At 36.9% G+C, this 19,352-nt stretch overlaps 1 protein-coding gene across 20 annotated transcripts in view; it reads right to left on the reverse strand.

Moving 5' to 3' along the window:
• The window catches only part of plxna2 (plexin A2), a 775,091-nt gene that overhangs the window by 472,515 nt on the left and 283,224 nt on the right, over positions 1-19,352 (reverse strand). For 3 of the 20 annotated variants that reach the window (XM_087307494.1, XM_087307481.1, XM_087307486.1), the window contains one exon: positions 17,952-18,066. The exons of the other annotated variants lie outside the window; for them this stretch is intronic. The gene's annotated coding sequence lies outside the window, so the exon portion shown is untranslated. The remainder of the gene's footprint in view (positions 1-17,951; positions 18,067-19,352) is intronic. 20 annotated transcript variants of the gene reach the window in all.

Raw genomic sequence — 19,352 nt, forward strand, 5'->3', positions numbered from 1 at the left:
CATTAAATTAAATAGGTTATTGACTGGCCAATAAGTTGGCAATGAGTCTGCTCGAATTCACACTCGCTGCCTCACTGACCTAACAGGCTCTGGGTCACCGCACCAGAAATCAAAGCATAATGGATGCTGATCTCTGGAACTACTTCCACGTACACATATTATTTGTTTTTAACTCGTATTGATGGTAATTGCATTGCTGTTGATGGATAGCCAGTGGCAGGTACAACAACATCTTTGAACAACAAAGTCCTTCAGTGTTGGTTGGTCCCTCATGTTTACAGCGGTTCATTTAGGCCACATACAGTTCCCAATGCAGATACATTTGGTTGTAGGGTTTAACTTTTAGTACTTAATCATAATCATTAAAAGCAAAATTAAATGATTTATTTATGTGACAATTGATATATATTCTCTCTTCTGTTTGCATGGTGCAAGAAATCAAATCATGTCCTAATGACTCTTGTTTTTTGTTTTTTTTGTTAAAACAGGCAAAAAGACCTTGACCATAAACTTAAACCCAAACACTTTATTTTGGAAATAAAACACATAGCAACATTTTGTGACTTGCATAAAAGTCTGAATTCAACCCTTGGGTTATACTACAAGTACTGTAGATATTTTTCCTGCTCTTAAAAAGCTTTTCTCTGAAACCATAAAATGCAAGCCAATGGCACTTTGAGGGAATAAAGGAAAAATATATATAGAAAATAATACCCGGGGCGTCTGATGATACATTGAGGTCTTTCTGAGTGAAACAATCTGTCTGAGAAAAAAAATGCAAAACCTCTTAGGACATAATCAGAAACCCTGGGTATTAAATTTAATTCTTCCTTTTTATTTTTATTTTATTTTATTTTATTATTTTTATTCATTCATTCATTCATTCATTCATTCATTCATTCATTTATTTATTTATTTATATATTTATTTATTTACTTAGGGGGGTGTTCAAAGTGCTGGTAGCCATTGAGCCTCTTAAATAATCATTAAAATCATAAAATAGTTTTTAATGTTCTCCTGAAGACAAAAGTCACTTATATTTTAAAATGTGTGTGAAATCTAAATGTACAATGTTTATGTTGAAAGTGTTTTGTTTAGTTGGACAATTAATCCATGCAAGTTAATCCACTGATAAAAAAAAAAAAAAAAACTTCAATCAAAGTTTGACCATTTGCTTCAGCTTTTAGAGTGGAGGTCCTTTGTCAGTTTGACGGCTTCATCCACAATTCTTAATCACAACCCTCTTACCATTAGTTTGCTATGCCCCTGCCCCTTAATCAATATTCCATTTAATTTTGAAGTACATTAACATACTGAAATGTTACATGCAGACTTTAAGGTGAGTAAAATTACTTTTTTTATTATTAGTATTTATTTACTAGCATTATTATTATTATTATATTTATTATTATTGTAATAATTATCCCTTTAAACCCAAAGGCCAATAAATAAACAGCAACATTTAAAAAGCATACTCTGCTAAGCACAAACATGCACAAAAGATGCTTTAAGATGCCACAAGATAAACACAAGATCATCTAAATAAACAAATAAACAAACAAACAACCAAATAAATTAACAAAAATAAATAAATAAATAATTAAATAAATAAATAAATAAATAAATAAATAAACAAATAAAAACAACATCGGTGGAATTTTTTAAATTTTGAATTTGTTTGTCATTCCATACAATGAAAATCAGTGGGATCCAAAGCACAGGAAAACATTTTAAATATCACTCAGAACACTTTATATACAGCAACAACCTTTAGCAACAGCACAGCAACACATTCTAAGTTCTAATTACCAACTCTTTATGAACCACATAGAATCCATCCAAGCAAACATATAACATCAAAATCAAAACTCAAAAAACCTCAAAAAACGCAACAGATTAACAACTACATAGAAACAACAATATAGCAAATACAAATAAACATACTGGGCTCTACTTTAACAATATAGGCGCAAAGTCTAAAGCGCAGGGCATAAAAGCATTAAGGGTGTGTCCGAATCCACTCTTGTTATTTTAAGCCTAGAATAATGTGCTTTGTGCCGTGGCGCATGGTCTAACAGGGTTGTGCTTATTCTAACGAGTTTTTTTTTTCTTCTATTAACGAGTTTTTGGTGTGTTTTTTTTTTTTTAGGATAAACCAATCAGAGTCTCATCTCCCATTCCCTTTATGAATCAGTTGCATCGTGACTTGGCACATTTGCTGGTGCATTTACATGACGGTGCCAGACTTTGTAAGAGGACAAACCAAATGCTTTACTAGCGAGAAAACATTTAGGGCGTACTCACACTATACTATCCGAACTGTGCCCAGGCCCGTTTTCCGGATCGTTTGAGAAGTGTGAGTGCGCTGAATCAGGCTTAGGCATGGTTCACTTACCCGGTTGGAAGAGGTGGGCCTGAGTGCGGTTCACTTGGGCTTTGGCGCGGTACGCTTGTAGTGTGAGTGCAAAATGCGCCAAAGCCCGAAACTGAAAGCAAGACGTGACTTTTAAGGGACTGTTTCATATGGATTTATTAATCAATCTTACTGTTCAATGAACGCAAACTGCCGTAGTTTATAAAATACGCAAACCCCTCACTGCACGACATTGCAGTGTGATTTGAAGTTTTGCACAATTCAATACGTGTATCAAAAAACTATGACATCTCACAGTGAAGCATTGTACTGATACTTGATTCGTTTTGCCACAATCATGTTATTAGTGACATATGAAGTTTCTTTTTCGCCTATACCCATATGACTGCTTCCAATTTTGATTCAAAGGTTTAAACACACCCCTGGGTTTGTAAAGTGTAGCAAGAGATTAGGCGTCAATTGCATACATTTCTACTGTTTCAAAACACTGCCCATAAACCAGTAATTAAACAAAAAAACAATAGTAATTTACAGTAAAAGTCTTTGAACCATACTACAGTGTATTATTTATTTAACTATTTTTAAATAAGGCCACTGCATATTGTAGTATAGTGAATAATGGAAGGCAGCTGGCAAGTACAGCCCAAAAACCTCATTCTCATAGCTTTCTCCTTAGTGCATTTGCCTCCCATGCAGGACTTGGTTCGATCCACACTCGGAATACGATAAATGTAAATGCTTTTGAACTACTTGGATTTTACTACAGAAATCTGTTGTGTAAAGTAAGATACCTTATATGTAAATAAATAAATAAATAAATAAAATACAGTAATTGAGTACTTTGTTCATATTACTATACCGTATATTAGGCCCCAAGTCTAGGGTAAAACAACATGGGCATAATAAACGGGAAAAAAACAAATGTCTGGGTGGTGGATTTCCCAAACAAAACCAAAACTTAATGTAAAAGATTCCCTGTGTTCAACAACCAAACTCAGACACTCAGTTGAGGACACTCATACTACATGAATGAGTTGGTCTGTTGTAATCTTTTGACATTTTTGTAACACAGTCCTTTCCCACACTTTAACCACACTGCAAAAAAAATGCTTTTCTTACTTAGATTTTTTTTGTCTTGTTTCTAGTCTAAATATTTAAAATGGGGGGGGGGGGGGGTTCCTCATCCACCACCAGTGTGCAGCCATTTTGCTGCCAGACCGCACACCACACACCAGCTGATAGGTGGAGAGGAGACAGAGTGATGAAGCCATTTATGATATGGGGAGGGTTAGGAGGCCATGATTAGAGGCAGAATTAAACCCCTACTCTTTTTCGAAGGACATTCTGGGATTTTTAACGACCAAAGAGAGTCAGGACCTCGGTTTAATGTCTCATCCGAAAGACGGCTCTCACTGAGCAGTATATAGTCCCCGTCGCTATAATGGGGCATTAGGACCCACACAGACCGCAGGTTGGGTGCCCCCTGCTGGCCTCACTAACACCACTTCCGGCAGCAACCCAGCTTTCCCATGTGGTCTCCCATCCAGGTACTGACCGGACACAGCCCTGCTTAGCTTCAGTGGGTGACCATGTGAGAGTTGCAGAGAGCTAGCTGCCAGCGTATTACAGTAGTATATTGTGTAAATTATACTTACTTTAAACTGAACACCACCATATTTACTTCGGAAGAAGAAATAACCATCATGGGAAAAACAGAGCTCCAACTAATTTAACAGCTGCTCACAGACCTAAATACTATGCACGCAAACCTGGTGGCAGTTCACAATTATAAAAAAGCAGAGTTCTAACTCACTACATAACAAAACTACCAGTTAATGACAACTATTCCAGTCAGCAAACAGAAAAAAACAACAAAAAAAAAACAATCAGCATTATCTAGTAAATATTTAATCATCAACAGAGTGTCAATGCAGCAGTGCATGCTGGGAACTTGGGAATCCTTAAAGGGATAGTTCACCAAAATAAATAAATAAATAAAACTTTTACCTCTCCCAAAATGCACACTCTGCACCTGAAAAGTGTTGACTTACAGCACATCTATGATCAATTGCACCTGCAGGCTGATGCAAGTCAGCTGAAGCAGGAGTTTCCTCAGAGCTCCTCATGCTGCATTTCTGGTTGTGGGCTGAAGAGGAAGATTTGCTCTGCCTTGAAATGCTTGAATAAAATGCTCAGTGTGGTAAGTAGAAGTGAAATAAATAAACCCTTAAGTCATGGAACACCAGGGAGTTGTGACTGATGTGATACCACCCGCCATGATTTAAGGTGTGCTGAGATACCAGAGACGATGACAATAAATCTCTTTGTGCGGGCTCCATCAAACAGAAGCATGTAAGGGCATCCAGCGGGCAGAAGAAGCTCTGCAGACATCATTATTCTGTACGTCTGCTACAATCAAACAAACAAAAGATCAGAGGAGGTGTCAGGTGTCAGATACACAAAATGGAACACAAAATGTTATGGTAAAATATTGTTTATTGAAAATAGATGCACATTAAATGTGAAATAGATGTCAGAATGGTTCATTAAATTTGTAAAGTAATGATAACATTACTATAATATGATAACATTCACTGTATAAGAAATGCATGGTTTCACACAATTCATTCATGCTGCCCCAACACAAATTAAGTTAACTTAACACCTCTGACAAATTTATGTGGATTGAACATCAAGAAAAATTAAGTCGTCCCAATTAAATCTCAAGAATTGTGTTGTTTCAGCTCATTTTTCAAGTAGTTTGAAAAAGTAAAAAAAAACATATTTTTTTAGTGTTTCAAATGCTATTATTTTTTTATTATATATATATATATTTTTTTTATATATATATATTTATATATATATATATGTATGTATATTTTAATTTAATTATTTAAAATGGGTTATTCCATCATATATTGATTTATAGCTCTTCTGAAGTTAATATATTCTATTGTCCTCTCTGAATATAGTTTATGTTTTGAAAAATTGTTGTTTTTTTTATTTGGAAAGTAAAGGTAGTCCATAGTTTACATAGTAAAAGAAAAAACACATTTTACTCGCACATAATTTTAATTTTAAACCCAATAAAACTACGAATTTACATAGGATCCCTATTTTTAACAGATAATTTTTCTATCTATAAAATCATAATTTATTATTTATACAGGTAATATAATGGTAATATTTTCAGAGTTAACAATTTAAAATTGTAAAAAATAAAAATAAATGCATAAAAAAAAATCTATGATTTTTGAATGGTCATATGACCCAAAAGAAAGACCAAAGAAATGGTTTTCCCATCATAATAATACATTGCATTTTATGTATTATTTTACATTTTAATATATATTAAGAAGGTAAACGTAAGTTGATTGCAGTTATATTCAATTGAAATTACATTTAAGTTTTTGACTGACATTTTTATGCAAAGTAATTAATATGACACTAAAGACACAAAATGTGTTTAATCTGTTCTTCTTTTCTTTGGGAATAGAACCCACAACCTTTGTGTTGCTAGCATCATGCTCTGTTATTCAAGTTAAAGAAAGGCCATGATTATATTTATGTTAAACATTAAAAGGTGTATCATCAGAATTTTAAACTGAAACACAAACAAAAGTCAAGATCAACAAATTACTGATCAATGGCAGATTCAAGCATATTTATAGATCTAATATAGTAAAGTTTTGTCATCCAAAAAATACATTGCATTTTAATATACAGTTTAAGTCAGAAATATTAGCCCCCTGATTTTTTTCTTCTGGAGAAAGTCTTATTTGTTTTATTTCAGCTCAAATAAAAGCAGTATGTATTTTTTTTTAAAAAGCCGTTTTAAGGTCAGAATTATTAGCCCCTTTAAGCTATATTTTTTTCTCGATAGTGTACAGAACAAACCATCGCTATACAATAACTTGCCTAATTACCCTAACCTGCCTAGTTAACCTATTTACCCTAGTTAAGCCTTTAAATGTCACCTTAAGCTGTATAGAAGTGTCTAAAAAATATCTAGTTAAATATTATTTACTGTCATGATGGCAAAGATAAAAGAAATCAGTTATTAAAACTAATATACAGTGGGGCTAATAATTCTGACTTCAGCTGTACATATATTTATTAAGATTGAAATTTAAGTTGATTGCAGTTACTTTCAATTTAAATCATTTCACGATATCACTGTTTTAGCCAAAAATTGTTTAAAAAATTATCCTTTACATTTAACAAACAATATTCAAAGTAATTTATATGACACTAAATATACAGGTAACACTTTATTCTGATGGTCCATTTGAGTATTAGTAGACTGTCAACTTAATATCTGTTGGTACTGCTCCTTCAACAGACTAACTGACTATGAGAAACTTTGTAAGTACATGTCAGTTTACACTAACCCTAACTCTAACCCCAACCTTAACAGTCTACTTATAATCTAACGAGAAATAGTTGACGTGTGTGACCAAGATACACAAAGCATTTAATATGTTCTTGCTTTCCCTGGGAATCAAACCCACAACCTGTGTGTTGCTAGCATCATGCTCTACTGTTCAAAGTAAAGGAATTCTTATTTTATACATTTTTTATTTTTATCAGCATATTTAACTGCTGCTGAAACATAAACAAGTACAGTCAAGATCAATAAATTAAGCACTGATCAATGGCACAATTATGCATATTAATTGATTTATTAAAGATTAACTAAAGTTAACTTTGGTGAGTACTGGACAGCATAAACACGTCATGTGAGAAACGTGAGCATGTGTTCAATTTTGGGATCCATCAAAGGTCAATTGCACTTCCTTCAACTTTGATTCTCTTTACTTTTCAATCCCTCCATTTTGTTCAACCTTCAAACAAACAATGTTAAGGCAGAGAGAGCGGCGAGTGGCAGGCGATGGCTTTCTGAACGTTTTAGTGTTCTTCTTTCGGCGGCGGGTTTTGTATTTGCTTTTAATTTGTATCGATCTCTCTCACAGCCTTCCATTTTACTGATGTCAAAGGGCTGAGAGAGCATTACAATATACAATGTTTTCTCTCCGCTCTTATCGGGCAGGAAATGAAAAGCAAATGGCACCTTTGTGCCGGGACGTGCGGCCGGCTGGACAGACAGGGCTTTTGAAGTGAAGGCCGAAATTGAAAAGGTCACCAGTTCAACTCCCTGGACAATGACAAGCGTCTCTTTCCTCCTCTGACCGAGCCTGTGAGGAGATTAAACGTATCTGCGATAAGCCCAGGAATCAGCTGCCATGGTTTTCAGTGGCAGCCGGCAGCATGATCGAAAGAGGCAAAAGTGCTGCCGTTTGCCAAAAACGCGGGGCTTGGGATGGACCGAATCAGTCACCGCTGACCTTGAAATGATCTCTGCCAACCAGACACTTTCGTCTCTTGTTTTCAGGGAGAAAATCCTACAGCAGACGACACAAATCAATATCGGAGCAACAAAAGGATCAGTCAATTTGATTAGCAGCGATATGATAACAGACTTCACTGTCCAATGGGCTAGCTCAGATGGAGTAACAAGGATTTAAGTTAGCGTCCGAGTAATAAAAGTAGGAGCCTCTCTGGGTTAAAAGTAATTAAAATAACTAAGTAGATTTCAGTGGTGTTGTTGGTATTGAGGGAAAAATTACAGCCTTTTTTCATATTTGAATCTTCATTTTACAGCTACTAAATGAGTTTGGAAAATAAGTACTCCATTTTTTTAAATTCTGTATTGGATTTTTTTTGTTTGTTTGTTTTGTTGTAGAATGCACAAAGTAATCATTCTGTAGATGGCAGCTCACATACATAAAGATTCATTTGCCAGCAAATTAACTAAAGTTTACTCATTTGTTCGTTTTTCTTTGGCTTAGTCCCTGAATAAACGGAATGAACCTGTGGGAGAAATAGAGAACCTGGAGAAAATCAATGCGAACACGGGGAGAACATGCAAACTCCACACAGAAATACCAACAGGCCAAGCCGAGACTCGAACTAGCTACCTTCTTGCTGTGAGGTGACAGTGCTAACAACTGAGCCACTGTGTTTAATTATAGTTCATTCTCATCTCATCTCATTTTCGTTCACTTTTCCGGGCTGGGTCACAGGGGTCCCTCTCCCCAGACACTTCCTCCAGTTGCTCCGGGAGGATCCCAAAGCGTTCCCAGGCCAGCCGAGAGACAGAGTCCCTCCAGCGTGTCCTGGATCTTCCCTCAGGCCTCATGCCTGGAACACATCTTTAGGTAGGCATCCAGGAGGCAGCAGAAAGAGATGCCCAAGCCACCTCAGCTGACTTTTCTCGATGTGGAGGAGCAGCAGCTCTACTCACGGCTCCTCCTAGGTGACAGAGCTCCTCACCCTATCCTTAAGGGTGCGCCCTGCCACCCAGCGAAGGAAACTCATTTTGGCCACTTGTATCTGAGATCTTGTCCCAAGATCTCAGATACCTAAAGCTCATCACCATAGGTGAGAGTAGGAACATAGATTGACCAGTAAAATGAGAACTTTGCCTTTCGACTCAGCTCTTCTTTACCACAACCGACAAATGCGTCGACTGCATTACTGCTGCTGCTGCACCAATCCACCTGTAAATCTCACGTTCCATCCTTCCCTCACTCGTGAACAAAAGCCCAAGATACTTGAACTCCTCCACCTGGGGTAAAGACTTTCCTCCAACCTGGAGATGGCAAACCACCTTTTTCTGGTGGAACACCACGGCCTTGGAATTGGAGGTGCTGATTATCATCCCAGCCGTGTCACACTTGGCAGTAAACCACCCCAGTGCATGCTGAATGTCCATGTTCGATAAGCCAACAGAACAACATTGTCTGAGAATAACCAAACCAGACCTCCTCCAGCCCAAAACTGCACTTTAAAATTCTGTCCATAAAAATTATGAACAGAATTGGTGACAAAGGGCAGCCCTGTCGGAGCCCAACATGCTCTGGAAACAAGTCTGACTTATTGCCGGCAAAACACATTTGAAATGGTTGGGCATACTCCCATGAACCCTCAAGCACCCTGGTGAGGGCATAGAGTTGGTCCAGTGTACCCCGGCTTGGACCAAAACAGCATTGTTCCTCCTGGATCCTTGGTTTAATCTTTTTTAAATTTAATTAAAATCACTTTGTAGCTACAGTATAAAAATTAAAACAAATAAAATGACAGCCGATGGACAAGCTAAATCAGCTTGGAACATCAAATGTGGCGTAGAGAAAAGCAGTAGGGCTTTTAGAAAGAGCCCAAGGGTGCCCATAAGAAGAGTCAGAGAATAAGGAGACAGAGCAACAATTGTAATTATCCTTCATCTCTTCCTCAACCATGTGACCAAAACCAAATCTGAGACATTCAAATGAACCAATCAGCAGGTTAGAGCTTCCTCAAGGTGTGATAACCCTCAATGTATACCCATTTCAGCCTACAGGCTTTGATCTTATCAGCCTTACTTTACCTTTAAGTATTCAAATAATCTCTTCAGGGAAGAAAGACTGGTCTACAATAAAATAAAATAAAAATCATTTGATCATTTTCAGCCTTTCATTAGATAAGGTGTTAACTGATGATTCAACGAGGTTGATAGAAATACATTTATATAGTACAAATCTCATCCTGGAAGGCCAATGTCTTACTTCAGCATCAACCTGTCTGGAAGTTTCTAGTGATCTAGAACAGTGTTTCTCAACTGGTGGGGGAACGTTTTCAATGGGTCGCGGGGTGTGTGATCAAAAAATAAAAACAACAAAAGTAAAATTTTTAACTCAATTTGCTTATATCTGACTTTTATTTTGAAATGCGCGTGCGATAACCGTACCGTCTGACATGTGAAATTTCAGTTAATTATAGCAACAAATATGTTGAAGCGCAAGAACGACCTCAAATATGTAAAGTATGGATTTACATTGACGACAAAAAAGGCTTAAAACCTCAGTGTGTCATATAGTGAGGTGCTCTCACAAGAGAGCATAAAACCTTCTAAATTGAAACGACATTTAGAAACCAAACATCCCAGTTGCAAGGACAAACCTGTGGACTATTCTCAAAGACTCCAAAAGCTGAGGGCATCACAAAACTGCCTAACATCTTCATGTTCAAAACAAGTACAGGCACTCCACGCATCGTACTGTATAGCTTACCGTTTAGCTAAGGCCAAGAAAGCCCACACAATAGCAGATGAGCAAATAACTGGTGATTATTATAAAAATAGTTATGATTATTTTAATAATTTTATTTTAATTTGCTGGTTTGTTCTGTTCAACAGGATCATGTGTTGATGTGCTAATGTTTTATCAAAAGTTCAGTTTAGTTAATGGTAACTGAACTTTTCCTTACTCTAACCACTGTTTACAGTATTTGACATTTTTACTCTGTAATATTACTATAATTTGATACATTTTGATTTACCGGTCACTACTTGTGTATGTTAACAAATAAATACAAATGAATTATAATTCCTAAAATTTTATTAAAGTTCCTAAAAATTTTGGTCATGGCATGATGACCATGTAAAAATGGGGGTCCCATGGCCAAACCAGTTGAGAACCACTGATCTAGAATACCATGGTTAAATGCTGCAGCAATTATTAATAGAATTTTGGCAACTAAACTTAGAAGGACAGTGGCCCTCCAAAAGCAGTACTGGACATCCCTGGTGTAAGATGTTAAGTAAATTATAAGGTACATCTAGTCGGTTGTTCTAATAATAAAGCCCAACAGGTTTAAACTGGAGGGCTTTATTCTGTACACTTATTACATGGCTACTTTCCAGAAAAGTAAACAATTATGTAAGTAAAAGTCAGGGAATGTCTCATTTTTACTGTTTGTTACAAGCTGTTCACACATTGGCATCTTAAATAATAATATTAATACAACATTTTTTTTACAAATAGCTCCAACATGGATTAAATAATTGTACAGAGGGCAACACCAGAGGGAAATCTGACAAGATCAAGTTGTTATAATCAAAGATGTTTTTAAAAATTCCAAATATGTTTTATTAAATGATTCACCATAAGATCAAAAACTTGTATTTAAAAATTGATGAGCCTGAAAAATAGATGTATTCCATATCATCAAGACTTTAAACTGATTAGATATCAAGCACTAGAAATTTAAAGATCATTGGTCTGATTTCCAAGAAATATATTAAATGATGAAATAAGTAATTTGTATGTGCTCTTAATAAAAATGCATAGATGTAAAGACAATCATTGTGCTGTCAGTTGGTTTAGGTTCAAATAAAAAGTAATTTAAACCCAAAACACACATATACACTATAAAAGAGCAATATCACACAAGTAGCAGTGCGATGTGGCTAAAAATCAGCACTGGTGGGAGGCGTGCTTAGTGTCCCTCCAGGGACAATACACAGCCACATCGCACTGCTACTCGTGTGATATTGCAATATTGAACTACTTTCTTCCACCATTCATTTCCATCTGCAGCTGACGTCAGAACAGCTGAAACCATTGCTAATTCACCAACGTCACTTTAAAGCTAGTTTTTAAATGATTCTCTAGCGTAATGTATAAAGTGATATCAAAACAGGTGATTTTACTCACATTTAAAAATTGTGAGGCAGAACGGCATGAAATGCCATCAGTCAACAGAGATTTCGGGAGATCACAATATTAATATAGTATAAATACAGCACGACAACATACAAAAGAGAGAGATTTACTTTTGTCACATACCTGTATAATAATGATTTGATCAGCTGTGGATTGATATTACGCTGTTTTTTTCTCTTAGGGCTTATTATGTGGTCTCTGTCGCCATCTTTTGAATGAACATAGTCAACTGTCTTTGCTCAAAGACAGGCTAATGGCCATTGACACGCTGTCTCTCAGAAAGTATAAATATTTTGAAATAGTCACTTATAAATAAACTACATAGTTGCAATCTAAACAACTTCATTCTCCACTAAAAAGCCTCAAAAGCACATTATGTTGTCCAACAGCAGCAATATTTGTCTAACTGTGGAGTGTACTCTGCTTGTTGCTGTATTCGGGCGGAATGATACACAAGGATGAAGGGTTAAAAACCTGGATGAGTGCCTTATACTGGCAAAATATCACACAGCTATCAGCCAATCAGCTTCAAGAGACAGTTTTGTTGTATAAAAGTGTATAAATCAGAGAAATGCTAATATATTAACAAATATTCAAAGTACACACACAAAAAAGCAGTGGCTGCTGCAGCCTTAACCTCTTATCTGCAGGCTAAATTCCATCTCATAACCGATTAATGTTTGACATTTTAAATATTCATGAGAAAACAAAATAGTTCCAGCATTGTTATTCATAAACGATCAAATTCCACCATCGCCAAATTGTTAATCTTGTCCCTGGGTTTTCAATTACGCCCTTTGAAAAGGATTTTAATGCATTTCCCAGAAATGAAGATGATGTCCACCTGTGTACAGAACCTGGCTAAGCTTCAATCATACAGGTTATTATTTATTAAACACTCTGTCTGCTTAAACTCCCACATGATATCAACCTTCATTATTGACCTCATCTCTTCACGCACACACACACACACAACATTTCGTGCTGTGCGGGGCAAACAAATCCAGACCGGCGCTTTAAGACAGACCAGCACAGATGGAAAACCCAGGCACACAAAAGCTCCTCACCCTGCGAGGGGCATATGAATCCACACACACGCACACACACAATCTGAAACATGCACAACCCCGTCAGGAGGGATGCCTGTGTTTAAACCCAAAGCCATGACTGGAAAGTAAAAGAGGAGGGACATGAAAAAGAGACAACAAATCCCTCTGCATTTAGATCCCTCACAAAAGAATTTTTTGAAGAACTCAACCCCCGTCGGGTCCCACACCGGCAGGTCTGTCAGCTGCCGAGTCCTCTGCCCCTTTTCTGATGCCGGAATTAGGCAGTTCAAATGACACGGCTGCCTCGAAGGCCCACAGACGGTGGACCGGCGCTCCTGAGGTTTCAAAGAGCGTCCAGCCAGCCGCTGTCAGGGGGGGACGTGGGTGTGCGGTGTGGAGATAACCTGCTCTGGACGGACTCTCTCTGGCCCCTCTGACAGGCTTATTAACGGGAACCTGCTGAGGGAGAGCTCTCTATCACCAGAAGAGATCTAAAGGAAGGGGAGAAAGCGGAGGGAAAAAAAAAAACAACCTTATCACTGGGACACCGGGGATTAGAGTCTGGTCTCCTCTGATAAATTAATTATTCCCTCTTATCTGTCACTCTCCACGGCTGTCAGACGAAGCTACCTGAAGCCAAAGCGCCAGAGCTCAGGTGGAGGTGCGGATGATGGAAGGACGTATGTAGAATGTATCTGACTGACCTTTTAAATGCACCGCGTTTTTTATTCGCTTGTAATTTTTGATGCTTTGATTTGGGGCTGTTTGGACGGCGCTGTGATCTCAGGGCCAAATGAGAGATGTTTTTTCTTTTCATTGGTCAAAAATGCAAAGGCTATGCATGTCTGATTTTAGTTTGTTAAAGAGATAGTTCCCCCAATATTGAAAATTCTGTCATCATTTTTTATGAGTTAAACAAAACAGAAGATTTATTTGGAAAATTTTGGAAACCTGTATCAATTGGCTTTCACATGTGTTTTTCCTAATGTGAAGTCGATAGTTACAGGTTTTCAGCTTTCTTCGAAATATATTATTTTGTGTTTAACAGCAACTCATAAAGGGTTGGAACCACTTAAGGGTTAGTAAATAGTAAGTTATAAGAGTTATATGAACATTTCTTTCCATTCTTACTAGGGCTGGGCGATATGGGCAAAATATCATATCCCGGTATCTTTAGAAGGAATAATGGTATACGATATCTATACGGAATTTTCCCAAAAATGGTTAATTTAGAGTTAAAGCCTTTTATTAAAACTTTATTAAACATTTTTTGAGCAAGATATAATTCAAACAAAGGGGTTTCCCTCCCTGTTTACAAATAAACAGCTGCACAAAAAATAAGAGCTGCACAAAATCTTTGATAAATTAAATACAGTACAGGTTTTTTTTTCCTGCTTAACACTATACACAGCACTACTTTGCTGTTGTGCAAATAACAAAGTAAACAGAACCATGGAAAACAGAGCTACATTGTCAGAGCAAAACAGGAACACAATTAAATAGTAACACAACAAAAAGTGTTAAATACACCGTATTTTGTCACAATTACAGTGTTGCCATAAGTAATCCTGTATACCACTGTTGTGTGATTTATAAACAACAATTGAATCAGCTGTATATGTTTTTTTTAGTTACACATTTACATGTATTGTGCACAATTCAGTGCGCATATCAAAGATCCCTAAAGATAAGTCTTTCACGTAATGTAAAAAATCCTACACCTTTTCTTTTGTTTAGTTTTGACTAAACCTATTTTACTGAATACTAAATAAGGAGACGAAAACGAATAGACTATAGATATAAGAAATAACGAAATAGTTTCAGAGTAGGCTACTGGTGAAATGCTGGTTAAGCATATAAATGTGAACAGTATAACAGACCAGAACGCAGAGCTAAATGTGTTATAGCGTAAATGTAAATGTCAACATGATTATTCATTCATAATTTTTTTTGCTTAGACTATACTAGAATATGTTTTACACAGCGGATGCCCCTACAGTCACAACCCAGTATTAAGAAAATACCTAATACTCGGACATACTACTTATCTCGCATACTGTTTTTATGCAACTTTAGACTGGAATAGACACACTAGAATCGTGAAACAAATAGGCTAATATATGCAAAATCAAATAAATAAATAAATGAATATTTGTTAGGCATGAGTCATTGACTGTCTTGACTTTAAGGCACAGCCAGTCTGAATTTACATTTCACTATGCTTACAGGTAGTGGCTTGTTTCAGAAAACTCATTTCAGATGGTTCATCTTGCTCCTGAAAATGCTATATGTTCGGCGCAAGCATTTTCATCTGAGAAGTCTGAAGCTAGTGGTAAACAAACACAACAGGAGGCAAACAAATAAATTCAAATTGCCTCACTCCAATGAAGACTCAATCACAAAAAGCCAGAAATGTTCATACGATCCCCAGAGCTTTGCCAGTGTATGCTGAGCGAGAGGCGGCGAGCCATTCACAAGGCGAACAATAACTCTTCAGATAGAGCCAAGATAGCCCTCTGTTTAATTCACACAAACGGCAATTTGAATTATTAAACAGAGCCTTTCAATTGGGCAATTAATTGTGTGCTATTGACTATCGCAATGACTGAAGATAATGTTCCCAGCTGGATTGTACTAAGAGAATCAAACCCCAGAGATCCCGTCAGCATAATTGCCAAAATTGCAGTGTATTTTACAATGTAAGACTTATTTTTCCACCATTATGTTGTTTTTCTTTTGCGCCGTATAATGCAGATCTTCTTAATTACCTCTTTTCCAAGATATTTCCAGGCCTAATGCTGAATGTTGTTTTTTTTTCATCATCAAAGCAAAATAAAAAGGTAATTACAATTAAAAACCAGTGGATGTGTCTTTTTCCTTGAGGTTGATGTAAAAATTACCTCATGTTCATGACGATTATAATTGCACCTTGCAAAACTAGAAATGTCCCAGCTAGAATATATTAAATATCAAAATGTAAAATTTTGGGAGATTAGATATTAACACAAAAAAACCACACAATGAAAAAACTTTGCTTTGTTTGTTTATGGTAGTATTTCTCCAATATATTGTTGATATTGATGACTATTTGGCCCTGTCTACACTGCCAGCTAAATGTGACCCAATGCTCATTGGTGACACAGATCGGATCTGTTCTGTGACCGTGTAAACCCAGAAAAAAATGCATACATTTGGATATTCAGAGAAAAGTTTTAGACCTCCTTCATATGTGGAAATGAATCAGATATCAATACAGCTATCAAGTAAAGAGGCAAATCGGATTATTGAGGCGCTCCATTTTGTACGTCATTAAACTTACAACAATGTGATACTTCTTTGCGGTTTAATGATGTAGAAGGAAGAGCATGTGTGGAGACGGCGACACGGTACACAACAACAACGGAAACGTGGAGGAGGAAAGTGGTCAGTGGCCACAATTTCTCTCCCACTAGACCTGAGACCTCTCTCGTACCTGCAAATTCCTCTGAATGGTGGAGGACACCATATTTAAACCATAGGTGCAAGCTGCGATGACGGCCCTTTCCCTCCTCTCCTGCCTCAAAATCATTTTAAAGTTGGGCTAACTTTGCATATTTCGCAGAGCTAAAAACAAGACAATTTCTTCCATCGTGGCTAGAGTGGTGCACTCTCAGGTACATATTTGTACTTAAAGAGTCCTTAGTAGTACCTCAAAAGGACATACCAGTACCCAAATGCACCTAAAATGTACCTTTAAGAGACCAATATGGATTCTTCAAGTAAAATTAAGTACCTTTTGAAAAGGCACTGCCCCAGTGACAACTCTTGTACCTTTATTTCTGAGAGTGTGCTGATGATTAAACCTGCCTTTACGCATGTGCGACGTAAACACATGAACACATGAATTGGATATGGGTCACAATTAAAAGAATGTGTAAACTGACAGGTAAAACAAATCATATATGGGCAACAAATCGGAATTGGGCATCAAGACCTGACAGTGTAAAAGGGGCCTTTGACAAACTTTTAATTAACTGTGTCAAGAATGAAACTATTTTCATTTCATGTGTAAAGTATTACAACTATTAATAAACATTAATTTGTTCTTTTTCCTTCTGCTTATTTATCAGGGGTCACCACAGCGGAATGAACCGCCAACTGTTCCAGCATGTTTTACACAGCGGATGCCCTTCCAGCCACAACCCAGTACTGGGAAACACCCATATACTCTCACATTCACACACAAACTAACAAACTATAGGTGATTTTAGTTTATCCAATTCACCTAAGGTGCATGTCTTTGGACTGTGGGGGAAACCGAAACACCCGGAGGAAACCCACGTGAACATGAGAAGAGCAAGCATACTTCACACAGAAATGCCAACTGGTCCAACCAGGACTCGAACTAGCAACCTTCTTGCTGTGAGGCGACAGTACTGTCCACTACGCCACCCTATTATTAAACATGTATTACAGAATTTAAACTTTAAATTAGTCTGTGTCCAGTTTATTTATTTAGTTTTATTATAGATACAGGTCAAATTAATTGTAATTTAATTTCACATAAGCTTTTCTTTTATGCAGAATGAAATTACAGCAGCTACATAACGAGCATTAAATATTTTTTTTATTTATATCATGAAAATTCAATGTAAACACCAAAACGGAACATCTCACATTTGACCCAAATGCATCATTTTATTGGAGAAAGTTGTACTTCTACTACTAATTGTAATGTCCAGCTCAATATGTTACTTGCCATTTCTATGTGAAATCTGTGAAATTTACTAAACTATAAGAAATGCTAGGTTGTTGTAACCCAATGTTGGGTCCAATATGGACAAACTCAATGTCAGGGTTTTTTTTTTTGGTTTCTACCTAAATTTAAATGACCATATACTTCCTGCAATACAGGCTTATTCTGAAAATTGCGATTAGTTTCTTTAAGCGAACGCTACTGGGCAGTGTGATGGAGTTCCTTTTCGCGCTTACCAGCTGACCGCTTACCTCCGTGTGAAGGGCTTTCCCGCTGCAACATGTTTGTCCAGTTAGCTTGTTATGTACATCAGCAGATTTGAGACGCAGTTGGAGTTGACCCCGACGGCGACGACCAGGTTTGAGTCTGGGGTACAGCGGTTCCAGAAATCAGGTTACACAAAAACGGAATCCAAAAAATAAAATTGACAAGTGAATTACAGGGTGAGAATGTGGTAAAATCCTAAAATATGGTAAAAATCAGACGAGGGCTCGAACGGCACTTGCAAGAGAAATATGAGATATGAAAAAGCGCACACAGCGGCCTCTCGTGGATTTGCGAAAACAAAAACTGCAAAAATACCCCAGAAACTTCCATGGGACTACATTTTCAGAATAACTTCCTGTCTCGTTTCTTTTGATCAAATTTTGAAGACAGTATGGATGTGTCCTTCACTGCCTATAATATCTCACAATCCTTGTAGCGCTGCTTATAGGTTTCAATATGTAAGTAAATACATGTTTTTGTCCAAAGTTTTTCACTTGTGATGGCATTTCTTATAAGAATTTAGTATTGCAGTTCTCAAATACTCCCCAAGTTATCACCAAAGCTCTTTTTGCTTTCAAAGCTCTTAAACAAGTCAGCTGCCTTAGCTTTTGCATGAGGTCTTTGTTTCTAAATGAATCAGCAGTCACAAATCATCTGAATGCATGACCCAAAGAATCACTCAATAAGTTTGTCCATATTTGACCCAACATTGGGTTACAACAACCCAAGTTTTAGAGTGAGTTTTGGAGCACACTCGCTTATAGATATCCTAAGAACTATCAATACTGATACTAACATCTAAAAATGTTTTATTTAAATTCATGAGACCTTTAAGAAAAAGAAAATATTTTCCTTTCTACTTTACCCTTTTAAAAATGCAAGATAACAAACAAACAAACAAACAAACAAATAATTTATCAAGGGGTCCAGTGGATAAAGAAAGTCCATATTTCTATAAATCTTTTCATGTTGTGTTTTGCTTTCTCATGGGTCAACCATCTATTTATTTTTCCCCACAGAAAACAGAGTAATATGCCATAATATGCATGTGCAGTGAATCCTATATTACACAGGGTAATGACCCTTGGCACTTGGTAATGGATAAGTCAGTCTCCGAAATTTGCATCGAAAGCAAGCAACAATTCCTATGTGGACATTTTGGTCGCTCAGATGTGAGTTTAAATGTTGATGAGCTATGCAGGTCTTATGTGGGACCAGATATTGTTCCCCCAATTCCCAGCCCACCGCTGAAGCATTTGGCTCTGGAACATCTGAGGGATGGCAGGAGAGGAAAGATGCCATGCCATGTTGTAGAGGAGAGCATGAGGTGAATACTAATGTTTCCTCATGTTTTATTAACCCTCCATCCATCCGGTCTCAGTCAA

Source organism: Danio rerio, chromosome 23 (genome assembly GCF_052040795.2).
Source record: "Danio rerio strain M-AB ecotype USA chromosome 23, GRCz13ab, whole genome shotgun sequence".
In the NCBI taxonomy this organism is placed as follows: Eukaryota; Metazoa; Chordata; class Actinopteri; order Cypriniformes; family Danionidae; genus Danio; species Danio rerio.